At 36.2% G+C, this 12,279-nt stretch overlaps 1 protein-coding gene across 8 annotated transcripts in view; it reads left to right on the plus strand.

Moving 5' to 3' along the window:
- The window catches only part of Znf81 (zinc finger protein 81), a 111,330-nt gene that overhangs the window by 37,581 nt on the left and 61,470 nt on the right, over positions 1-12,279 (plus strand). Inside the window, exon 1 of one of the 8 annotated variants that reach the window (XM_047535622.1) lies at positions 5,323-5,419. The exons of 6 other annotated variants lie outside the window; for them this stretch is intronic. The gene's annotated coding sequence lies outside the window, so the exon portion shown is untranslated. Of the gene's footprint in view, positions 1-5,322; positions 5,420-12,279 lie in introns of those variants that run through there. One more of the 8 variants, XM_047535623.1, reaches the window with a different exon arrangement.

The raw sequence follows: 12,279 nt of genomic DNA on the forward strand, positions 1-12,279 counted from the left end.
TATAGGCCAGAAATTCAGATTGACATAAGAAGAGTATCAGAGATGAAATTAATTTAAATTAAATTATTTAGGCCAGGCTTGGTGGTGCATGCCTGTAATCCCAGCAGCTCAGGAGGCTGAGGCAGGAGGATCTCGAGTTCAAAGTCAGCCTCAGCAAAAGTGAGGTGCTAAGCAACTCAGTAAGACCCTGTCTTTAAATAAAATACAAAATAGGACTGGGGCTCAGTAATTGAGTGCCCCTGAATTTAATCCCTGGTACCCCCAATAAAATAAAATCACTTAGTATTTCCTGCATTACTTATATAAAATTAATTTTATAACAGTTGTGTCACCCAGAGAGGCCTGCTGAATTTTTTGGAGGAAATAAATAATATTTTAGGAAAACGATTTTGGTGTATGCATTTTGATGCTCTTTTCATTGTGTAGTGAAGATATAAGAAATAAAGTAGTTGTTCACTCCTCATATGTAAGAAGCAGAAATCACTGCAGTATCAGCCAGAACAAGTCAATGGGTAAACAGTAAATGAATAAGTTAACTTTTTCTTTTTGTACGAGGGACTGAACCCAGGGATGCTTAATCACTGAACCACATCCTCAGTCTTTTATTTTTTATTTTGAGACAGAGCCTCACTGAGTTGCTTAGGGCCTCGTTAAGTTGCTGAGGTTAGCTTTGAACTTGCCATCCTCCTGACTCATTTTCCCAAGTCCACTGGGATTGCAGGTGTTCTCTACCATGCCTGGCTAAATAAGAAAATTTCTGATAAAAGGTAGGGTATAAAGAAAATGGAACAAAGAATCTGAAAATGGTGTGGGCCAGGGAATAAACACTACTGAAGAAAAGACATTTGAGCAGATCGGAAGATAGGAAGGAGTGAGCCTTGGAGCCAAAGCATCTTTGGCAAGGGGAGTAATGTTAAGGCCATGGAACTCCTGCTTCCTGCTCATCCCACCACTAGGTGGCATCTCTGGACTAGGACCAAAGGTTTTCTTCACCTATTCAAGGAATGGCATTTTTCTCCATACAGATTTTCTTTCTTTCATTTAGCTGTTTGTCTAACATTTTAATTTGCCCAATACATTTAAATATTTAGTTAGTATTAATAATATAATTATCACTATGCCCCTACCATCTAAAGAAAAGGTCTGGCTTTTACAATAATCTCTGCTATGCATCTATCCAATTCATAGCCTCCCCTCCCCAGCTAAGGTAAACATCATTCTCAGTTTTTAATTTCCTTTTTCTATAATTTTATATCAACTATAAAAATTCTAAATAGTTTGTGTTCTTTTTATTAGTAGCTTTTAATTTTATAAACATGTATTATGCTTTACATTAGTGTTTGGGCTTACAATTTTTTCCCCTTAGTATTCATCCATATTGTTGTGCATTATTTTGGTTCATTCATTTTTGACTCCTGGTGATGAGCATCCATTTTTATTTCTAGGTTTTGCCATTTGAACAGGATGCCACACACATCGTAGGTTTCTTGTGCGAGTGTTTTTCTTGGATATATTCCAAGAAAAATGTATATACTGCTGAACTGCAAGTCATGTGAACATTCACTGTAGTGGGAATGCCAAACTATTTTCTAAAATGGATGCACTGATTTATATTACTTCAATATGGCAAAAAGATCCTGTGAGTTTTATAGTCTTCAACTCTTGGTCTTCTCAGACTTATAATTCTGCAAATTAATTGGTGTAAAATGTCTTCTTATCATGTCTTGATTTGTAGTTCCTTGTTCACTAATGAGTTTGAACATCTCTTCATGTTTATTAGCCTTATCTTTTTCTCTTGTCTGAAGTGGTCTAACAGACCTACTTTTTCTAACATAAACATAGTAGTATTATGACCCTCAACAGTATAAATTCCTGGCACTCTGTTAGAAATATATTCATGCAAAATGTGTTTACAGTGATTCCATTTCTTCTTTCAACACTATCCATTCAACACTTATCCAGACCAAGGGTACAGAAGCAAAAAGAGATTCTGTAATAATCAGAGGGTTCAATTCCATTAAATAAAAATGAACTCAGACTATAAAAATCTGCCCTGCCACTTGTCTGGATGTGAGAACAGCCACAGAGAGAAATGCTGCAGCTGTAATGCCATAAGGAACCCCTATTTTGAGTAGTTACTACTACTCCAAGTAGGGCTTCTTTATGGTAGTACAGTAGTCACTGAGAAAATTTGTTCTCTACAATTATATACTATCAGAAACTTTGCTATTTTAAATAATATAAGAAAGAATAAAGTACCTGACCTTTTTTAAAAAATACTTTTTAGTTATAGATGGACATAATGCCTTTATTTTATTTATTCATTTTTATGTGCTGCTGAGGATCAAACCCAGTGCCTCACGCTTGCCAGGCAAATGCTCTACCACTGAACCACAACCCCAGCCCTAGAACACCTGTCTCTTAATGGAGATTCTAAGTTACTTAAACACAGAAAAACAACCCTCAATTTCCAACCCAGGTGCACAGCTTCAGATATGGGTTATCAGGACACAACACCTGACAGCGATCTGAATTGTTTCCAAGGTAACAGCTCTCTGGGTTCACTTTGCAGTCCAGTCCTGATGTTGACTCATTTAACACACAGCCCTGATTTACTTTGAGCTCCCCAAAATGCTGTTTCATTTAAAGTGCATCTAAACTCCATCCTTTTTCATAATCCTATAAGAACTCTTTATTTTCCTGTTTAGTGAGCTTCCCATGGTTCCTCTAGTTTGTGGTCTCTCTAATAGATTAATGAATCTATCAGACTACAGATTAGTCCCTGGTGGTTTTAGGCTGGTTTGACTAGGACATTTACATTCTAGATTGCTAAACGGAGGTGCAAGGGGGATAACTACATAGAAAGCCCCATCAAGTCCACACTTCAGCCTACCTCTGGTCCCCTAAAATACTTCTCACCTGAGGATTTAGAAAAGCCTTCAGTGGGGCATAGAGCCTTCTACTTCTATTAGGAGGTTTCTATGGAGGCGGAGTATTGAACTTGGTTTTGTAAGATGAATAGGCATTCTTAGCTCAAGGGCAGTGTGACTTCTTCCTCTTCTGCCTCAGTGACATCTCCCAGAAGGGTAGGGGCACTTCCAGGGGCACTTATCACACTGGAGGTGATAAGGGGAAGCAAACTGATTGAAGGGCAGAATCAGGAGTCTTGCATGAAAGCTAAATTTGCAAAGCAAGAGCACCACCACTGCATCGATTTTACTTTATGAGGAAATAAAATTAAAAGTTCCCCTCTGCAACTGCTAGTATATAGGCAAAATACTCCAGTATGTCAGTACAGGAACCAACTTCTTTAACAAGACTCCTAAATCACAAGAAATAAAATAAAAAATTGACAATTGGGCTGACATCCAATTAAAAAGCATCTGCACAGCAAAGGAAAGAAGAGCATGAAGAAAGAGAGCCTACAGAATGGGAGATCTTTGCCATCTGCTCCTCAGATAGGGCATTAGTATCAAGCATATACAAAGAACTCAAAAAACTTAACACCAAAAAGCAAATAACCCAATCAATAAATGGGCAAAAGAACTAAACATACATTTCTCAAAAGAAGAAATACAAAGGTCAACAAATACATGAAAAAATGTTCAACCTCTCTAACAATTAGGGAAATGCAAATCAAAACTACATTGAGATTTCATTTCCAGTGAGAATGGCAATTGTCTAGAACACAAATAATGAATGTTGACAAGGATGTGGGGAAAAAGGTACATTCGTACATTGTTGGTGGGACTGCAAATTAATGCAACAACTCTGGAAAGTAGTATGTAGATTCCTCAAAAAAACTAGGAATGCAACTACCATATGACCCAGCTATCCCACTCCTTGGTATATATCAAAAAGATTTAAAATCAGCATACTACAGGAAAGTAGCCACATTAATGTTTATAGAAGCACAATTCACAATAGTCAAGCTATGGAATCAACTTATGTGACCTTCAACAGATTTAAGGATAAAGAAAATGGAATACATGATGGTATATTACTTGGCCATAAAGAATGACTTTATGACATTTGCCAGTAAAGGGATGGATATGCAGACTATCATGCTAAGTGAAATAAGCCAATCCCTAAAAGTCAAAGGTTGAATGTTTTCCCTGATATGCAAAAGCTAATCCCAAATAGCAGGGGCGGGGGAAGAGAGAAGGAAAATATTCCATCAAAATAGAGGAAAGATCAGTGGACTGGAGGAAGGAGATTGCGGGGGGAGGGGAATAAGGGAAGAACAGTGGAATGAATCAGACCAAACTTTCATATGTACATATACGCATATGCCACATTGAAACGCAACATCAAGTATATCCACAAGACCCTAATTTAAAAAAAAATCTATAAATAAATTGCAGAAAGATCAGAATAGATGGAGGGGGAGGGAGAAAAGGGGTGGGGAAATCTTGGGGCCTGAATTAGAGCAAATTATATTCCATGCTTTTGTGATTATATCAAATGTATGCTAATGTTATATATAACTAAAAAGAATCAATTAAAAAAACTTCATAGTTAGGTTGGGAAGATTCCATTTAATAATGCTTAATAAATGCTTGGTGCTATGAGAGAAACTTAAAAAGAAAAAAATAATAAAATTTCCTAAAGAGGTTTTTATTGAAGTGCATCAAAGACTTATCAAAAATTATTATTGGCATATTTTTTCATTTTAGTTGGGGTAGATGGAGTATGACATAAGGTAGATTATGGGAGCATCCAAACCCCACATCCAAGCCCCATAGGCACTGCAAGGATTGGGAACCTAACACTGACTTGACCCCTTTTCCCATCCTGTGATATATCCTAGAGGGCTTGCACAACTCGGATTTCTCCCCCTTTTTCCGTCGTGGTATGTTCCAGCCTGTTTTCTCCTCCCTTTTCGCCCTGTAGTATTGGCCAGGAGGCAGCTGCAGGCCCCTGTGTCTAACAGGCCCTTAGCTTCTAGAAACGCTATTACACAAATACACAGAGTACAGATTTAGAGACCGTCCCCTCCTGCAGTAAGCTGGTCCGCTCCCTGCCGCCAGGGGGACAACTTCGCATCACTGTTCAGTGAGTTTAGCTACAGGCCTCCTCATTCTCAGTATGGAATGGACTCTCCCAACACGGCGTAACCCATGGAGAAGCGCCCTGGGCACGGTCACGTTTCCCGCCTGACAACGCTGCTCAGGGGCACCTAATACCGCAGAGCACAGACTCCACCACAACGCCATGTTGACTCTTGGCGGAGCCTTAGAAGGTGGTTTTGCGCATGCGTATACCCTCACTTCCGGTGTCAATCTCCAAATCTCGAGAGGGGGGAGGTGTTAGGGCCGGTGACCGGAAGCGGCTGCGGTTCTCAGCCTCCGTTTGATAGTTGTCAAGCGGATTCAACTCAGTGCCTGAGGGATGTAGAGGTGATGGGCGGCCGGGGAGGGTGAGTGCTGGGGGATTCTGTGTGGTCAGTGATGGAATCATTGGTCTAACTTGAGTTGGATGATTCGTCCATTATTTTGCAGAGTTTCCTCTATTCAGATAGCAACGTTAAGGTCTTGGAGTTTCCCGTTTTGTACATCATGTTTTGTGTGTTCTTAAATAATTAATAATTTGTGTTTTATTCAAGAGTTATTTAGAAGTTCATTTTCAATTCCCCAAAGTTTATCTTTTTAATGGATTGCTAACCTTTGTTTTCTGTGTCAAATGTCTTCATAAAGCTCATTCTTCACATATAAGGAGACTTATGGCCTAGTCTGTGGTAAATTTTTAGCAATGTTTTGTGTTTAACTAGAAGATAATTATTTAGGTGTCATTTGTGTCATGCAAAATATGTATTTGGGGGTTCTGCTTCTTTTGGTGTGAGAGTGGAGAGAAATTCTCTACTTTGATGGTTATTTGTTCATTTCTTCTTGCTTTTGTCAATGATCCATTGTGGGCTAACATTCCTATAAAGTCTGAGACTTAGGGCTGAGACCATAGATCTGTAGTAGAGCACTTGCAGAGCCTAGGTTCCTTCCCAAGCATGCAAACATTTTTATTAAAAAAAAAAGATAAAGTGTGAGACTTAGGTCAGAGTGCATTTATTCACTAATAAATGTCCCATTACTCAAGCACTGTTTGTTGAAAAGATTATTCTTTCACCTTTGCCAAAAATAAATTGGCCATAGTATTCTGGGGTCATTCTGGGTTTTCTATTCTGTCCCATTGGATCTGTGTCTGTTCCTCTGCCAGTAGTTTCACACTGTCTTTGATTACTGTAGTTGTGTAATAAGTCTTGAAATCAGGTAGAAGAATTCCTCTCACTTTATTTTTAAAAATTATTTTTACTCTTCTAATTCCTTTGTTTTTCCATATGCATGGCCTACTCTTGTCTCTACTTACAGCACATCTTGCTGGAATTTTGATAGGAATTGTGCTAAACCAGTATAAACTTGGGAAAAATGTACATTTTAACTACGGGTAGTCCTCCAGTCCATATACATAGTGTATCTAATTATCTTCTTTGATTCTTTCAACAGTGTATTGTAATTTTCAGCATACTGGAAAGTACTGTACATATTTTAAGTTTATACCAAAGTATTTAATTTTTTTGAAATGGTTGTAAATGGCATTATCTTTTAAATTTTGGTTTCCACATATTTGCTGCATATGTATACATGCATATATATACACACACACACACCCATGTGTAAGAATGCAGTTTTGTGTATTGATCTTGTGTCCTACATTTTTTCTGAATTTTATTATTATTTATTTATTTATTTATTTATTTTGGCGGTACTGGGGATTGAACCCAGGGCCTTATGCTTGCAAAGCAAGCACTCTACCAACTGAACTATATCCCCAGCCCTATTTTTTTTTAGCCCTATTATTATTAATAATAATTTTTTTGTAGTGCTGAATATTGAACCCAGGCCCTTATGCATGCTTGGCAAATACTCTACCACTGAACCAGATCTCCAGCCCTGAATTTAATTATTAATTTTATATCTTTTTGATAGTTTCCTTAAGTTTTTTGTATAATTATGTCATATGCAGAGACAGTTTTATTCTTCCTCTTTAATCTCTACACCTTCTCTTTTCTTTCTTTATCATGCTGGCTAGAACTTCCAGTACAGGTTGAGTATCCTATCTGCAATGGTTGGGATCACAAGTGTTTCAGATTTCATATTTTTCTGATTTTTGAATATTTGTATATATATATATTGTGATATATTCAGGATGGAACCCAAATCTAAACACAAAATTCATTTGTGTTTCATATATACCTTATACACATAACCTGAAGGTAATTTCAAAGAATATTTTTAGTGTGCCTGCATTTTGGCTATGATTCACGAAGTCAGGTATGGAATTTTCCACTTGTGGCATCATGTCATCACTGAAAGAGTTTGTGATTTTGGAGTATTTTGGAATTCAGATTTTTGGATTAGTGATGCTCAAACTGTGCTATGTTGAATAAGAGTGATGAGAGTGAATATTTGCACTATTCCAGTCTTAGGGAGAAAACATTCAGACTCTCACCATTAAAGTATGAGTTAACTGTAGGGTTTTACCTTTTTGTTTTTTTAAATGGATACTCTTTATCAAGCTGAAGAATTTCTCCTCTATTCCTAATTTGCTGCAAGTTTTATCATGAATGGGCATTGAATTTTGTCAACACTATGAATTTATACAATCTTGTCATTTAAATTTTTTTGTAGATGTAGATGGACAGATTGCCTTTATTTTGTTTATTTTTATGTGGTGCTAAGGATAGAACCCAGTGCCTCACACATGCTAGGCAAGTGCTCTGCCACTGAGCACAGTTCCTGCTCTACTCTTATGATTATTTTTGGCGGGGGGATTACTGGGGATTGAGCTCAGGGGCACTCAGCCACTGAGTCACATCCCCAGCCCTATTTTGTATTTTATTTATTGTATTTTATTTAAAGACAGAGTCTCACTGAGTTACTTAGCACCTTGCTTATGCTGAGGTTGGCTTTGAACTGATGATCCTCCTGCCTTAGCCTCCTGAGCCACTGGGATTACAGGCGTGCACCACCACACTCAGCTAATCTTGTGATTTTTTAAAAATATTTTTCATAGTTGTGTATAAACACGATGCTTTTTTAAATTTTTATGTTGTGCTGAGGATTAAACCTAGTGCTTCACACATGCTAGGCAAATGCTCTACCACTGAGCTACAACCCCAGACCCTAAACTTGTGGTTTTTCTTCTTTAACCTGTTAATATGTGGGGGGGGGAGGATTATACTGATTGATTTTTGAATATTGAAGCAGACTATTCCTAGGATAAACCCCACTTAGTTGTGGCATATATAATTTTGGATATATGCGGGAATTGATTAATAATTTTAAAAAGGATTTATATGTCTAAATTCATGAGCAATATTGGCCTATAGTTTTATTTTTTGGTACTGTTTTAGGTTTTATTATTAGGGTAATACTGGTATCAGAATAAGTTGGTGACTGTTTTCTTTTTTTTTTTTTTCTATTTTCTAGAAGAGATTGTATAGAATTTGTGCTAATTTTTCTTTAAATGTTTAGTACAATTCTCCAGTGAAACCATCTGGGTCTGAAATTTCCATTTGAAAACTTTTTAAAAATTATTGTTTCAATTTCTGTAGTAGTTTTATAACTATTCAGATTCTCTACTTAATATCATTTCAGATTACCCAAGGGTGGGTGAGTCATGATAGTTTTTTTAATTGGGAATTGGACTATTTCATCCAAGTTGTTGAATTTATGTGCATTGTTATTTGTGGTATTCTTCTGCTTTCCTTTTAATGACTGCAGTATCTGCAGATATCCCTGTGTTTCATTTCTGAAATTGATAATTTATGTTCTCTCTCTCTCTCTCTTTCTCTCTCTCTTTTTCCTTTTTTGGTGATGGGGATTGAACCTAGGGGTGCTTTACCACTGAGCTACCTCCCCAGCTCTTTTTATTTATTTTAAATTTTGAGACAGGGTTTCACTAAGTTGCTTAGGACTTCTCTAAGTTTCTGAGGTTGGTCTCAAACTTGCAGTCCTCCTGCCTCAGACACCTGACTGCCTGGGATTACAGGAGTGGGTCACTGTGCCCAACTGTCTTATCTCTTTTTATTTTTATCAGTTTTGCTAGGTGATTACCAACTTTATTGATCTTTTCAAAGGGCCAGTTTGATTCTTTGAGTTTTCCCTATTGTTTTTCTGTTTTCAGTTTCATTGATTTCTGCTCTATATTTATTACTTTCTTTTTCTTGCTTTGCAGTTTACTTTCCTCTTCTTTTTCTAATTTCTTAAGGCAGGAGCTTGGATCATTCATTTCAGACCTGTCTTCTTTTCTAATGTAAATATTTAGTGCTATAAATTTCTCTCTCAATGATACTTTATCAGTATTGCATACATTTTGATATATTTTCATTTTTATTTATTTATTTTTAACTTCCCTTAGGACTTCTTCAATCCATGGAATATATAGAAATAAATCAATTTTCAAGTGTTTAGAGATTTTCTTATCTTTCCATTATTGATTTTTAGTTTGGTATTCTTATGTCCAGAGAAAATACATTGTTTAATTTCAATTCGTGAAGGTGTTGACCCCAGGCATGGTCTATCTTTGAGAATATTGATGGGTACTTGAAAAGAATGTGTATTCCATTAGTGTTTCTCTGGAGTAACATGGGTATTTTTCAAAAGAGGTTTTCTGAACAGTGAGATCACCTTTCTTCTGGCACTTTAATTAAAGAGAGTTTCTTTTTCTCGAAGCTTTTTAAAAAAATCTATGCCTGTTGGTCATTTTAAATTGTAAGTTCCACCAGTAACTTTGGTGATATATGGAAGGGAAAAAGTAAACCCAGGAAACTCATGACTATTTTGTTCTTCAAATTGTGTGATATGTAGGCTATTCACCTTTCTTTTCTTTCAGAATCTTCCTATTTTTCTTTGTTGTGTGATATCAGATTTTTTTTCCAGGCTCTTTGACACTCCTTGGTTTCTTCTTTTTTATTCTAGTATTGATTTTGTTTGAGAGGGAGGGAGGAGGGGAAGGCATGAGGAATTACCGTAAAATGAAATCTACCAGATTATGCTATGTCCATGTGTGAAGTGTCACAATAAATCATATATATGTAATTATAGAGCACTGATTAAAATACTACTACTAATAATGATGATGAAGATAGAAGGGAGATCAGTAGAGTATAGCAAGCAGATGGGGGAGAAAGGATGGAACAAAAGGGAAAGTAGTGTAGAGTGAAATTGATCAAATTATAAAGATGTAGGAATGTGGCATAATGAATGTCACTATTGTGTACAGTTACAATGCACCGATAAAAATTACATTTTGCTTAGGGAAGCACTTATTTCACATCAGTACTCAAAACTGTCACTGTACAGTTGTGCAAAATATTCCAAAATAACTGCTTTGACTCTTTCCTATCTGGAAAAGATTTTTTCTTATTTCATTTCAATATATATATTTACTTTTTTCCTTTATCTGGTTTGCTAACAGGTTATCCTTGACATTGATCATTTCAAAGGACCAGCTTTTTCTTTTCTTTAAACTCTTTATTGTTATAGTTATTTCATTTTTTTTTACAATTTTATTTGTTATTAATTACTATTTCCTGGTTTTTACTTTTGTTTTGCTTAATTTTGTTTTTCCTACTACTACTGTTTTAGATTGAATCTTAACTCATATTTTGGTTACATTTACTTTTAATTTAAGAAAGTCACTTAAAGCCATAAATTTCAGTCTAAATATAACTTCGTGTTCCATAATTTTTGATAGTAATTGTAGAGTGTCTCTATTGATTTTCCACTTTGATACTGGGTTATTCAGGGAGTATTTTTCCTTTTTTTGTGTGTGGTACCAGGATTAAACCCAAGGCCTTGTACATGCTAGGCAAGTGCTCTATCACTGTGCTACATTCCCATTTCATATTTAATTTTTTTTGAGGCAGAATCACTCTAAGTTGCTGAGGCTGGCCTCAAATTTATGATTCTCTTCCTTTAGCCTCCTGAGTAGCTGGAATTACTGGTATGTGCCACCATACCTGAATTTCTCTTCATTTTAAGTGGGTATTTTCCCTTTCCTAACACGAGTGTTTAATTCTATAGTGCCTCTATAAGTTGACCAGAATAAAATTGTACTTTAACTTGCACACAAAATTACCCTCCTTCCCGTTTCCCTCAACAGGAGAAGTAGTTCTATCTCTGGATGTTTTTTGAGATAATTTAAAAGTTAGCCCTAGGCTATTAGTATTTTTCTTATCATGTCTCTTCTGTTGTAAGAATATTTACTTAACTTTTTAATTCCAAATTAACAGTCATATTTTCAACACACATAAAGTAGAACCACTTTTGTTTTGGGACTACCTTATAAAAGCTACTATGTGATATAATGTTGAATGAACATGAATTTTAGAGCCAGGTAGACTTGGTTTGACTTGCCACCACTTAATCAAAAGTATGCTTTTAATGAAATAATCGTAGCAACACATAGATGACAGGATTGTTGTGCAAATGATATGAAGTACCTGCCTGTGCATATTACTTAGTTCCTTATGCAGATTGAGTTTCCCTTAACAGAAATACTAGAACTGAAGGCTATCATGCTGAGTGAAATTAGCCAGTCCCCAAAAAACAAAGGCCAAATGTTCTCTCTGATATGTGAATGCTGGCTCACAATAGGATGGGAGGAGTGGGGTTTTACTCTATTATTAGATAGGGGAGAATTGGGAGAAGTGAGTAGGGATAGGAATGGGAAAGACAGTAGAATGAATCAGACATAACTTTCCTATGTTTTTATACACACACACACACACATAAATACGTGAACAATGTTAACCTCACATCATGTATAACCACAAAGTAGGAAGTTATTCTCCATGTATGTATGCTATGTCAAAAGACATTCCTCGTCATGTATAACTAAAAAGAACAAATAAAAAACTGGAGAAAAAAAAGAAATGTTAGGATGGAAAAGAAAAACCAAATGTTTAAGGACCAGCAGTTTTCTAGATTTGATAGTTTTTCAGATTTTGGAGTATTTGCACATTTGTAATGAGATATCTTGGGGATGGGATCCAAGTCTATACACAAAATTCATATATGTTTCATATACATGTTATACGAGTAGCCTGAAGGTAATTTTATATATCTGTGGGGGTTTTTTTGTACGTGTGTGTGTGTGTGTGTGTGTGTGTGTGTGTGTCACTGGGGATTGAATTCAGGGATGCTCTGCCACTGAGCTACGTCTTCGGTCCTGTTTAGTTTTTGTTTTGAGACAATGTCTCACTAAATTGCCCAGGTTAGC

The sequence above is a fragment of the Sciurus carolinensis genome, chromosome X, assembly GCF_902686445.1.
Source record: "Sciurus carolinensis chromosome X, mSciCar1.2, whole genome shotgun sequence".
NCBI lineage: Eukaryota > Metazoa > Chordata > Mammalia > Rodentia > Sciuridae > Sciurus > Sciurus carolinensis.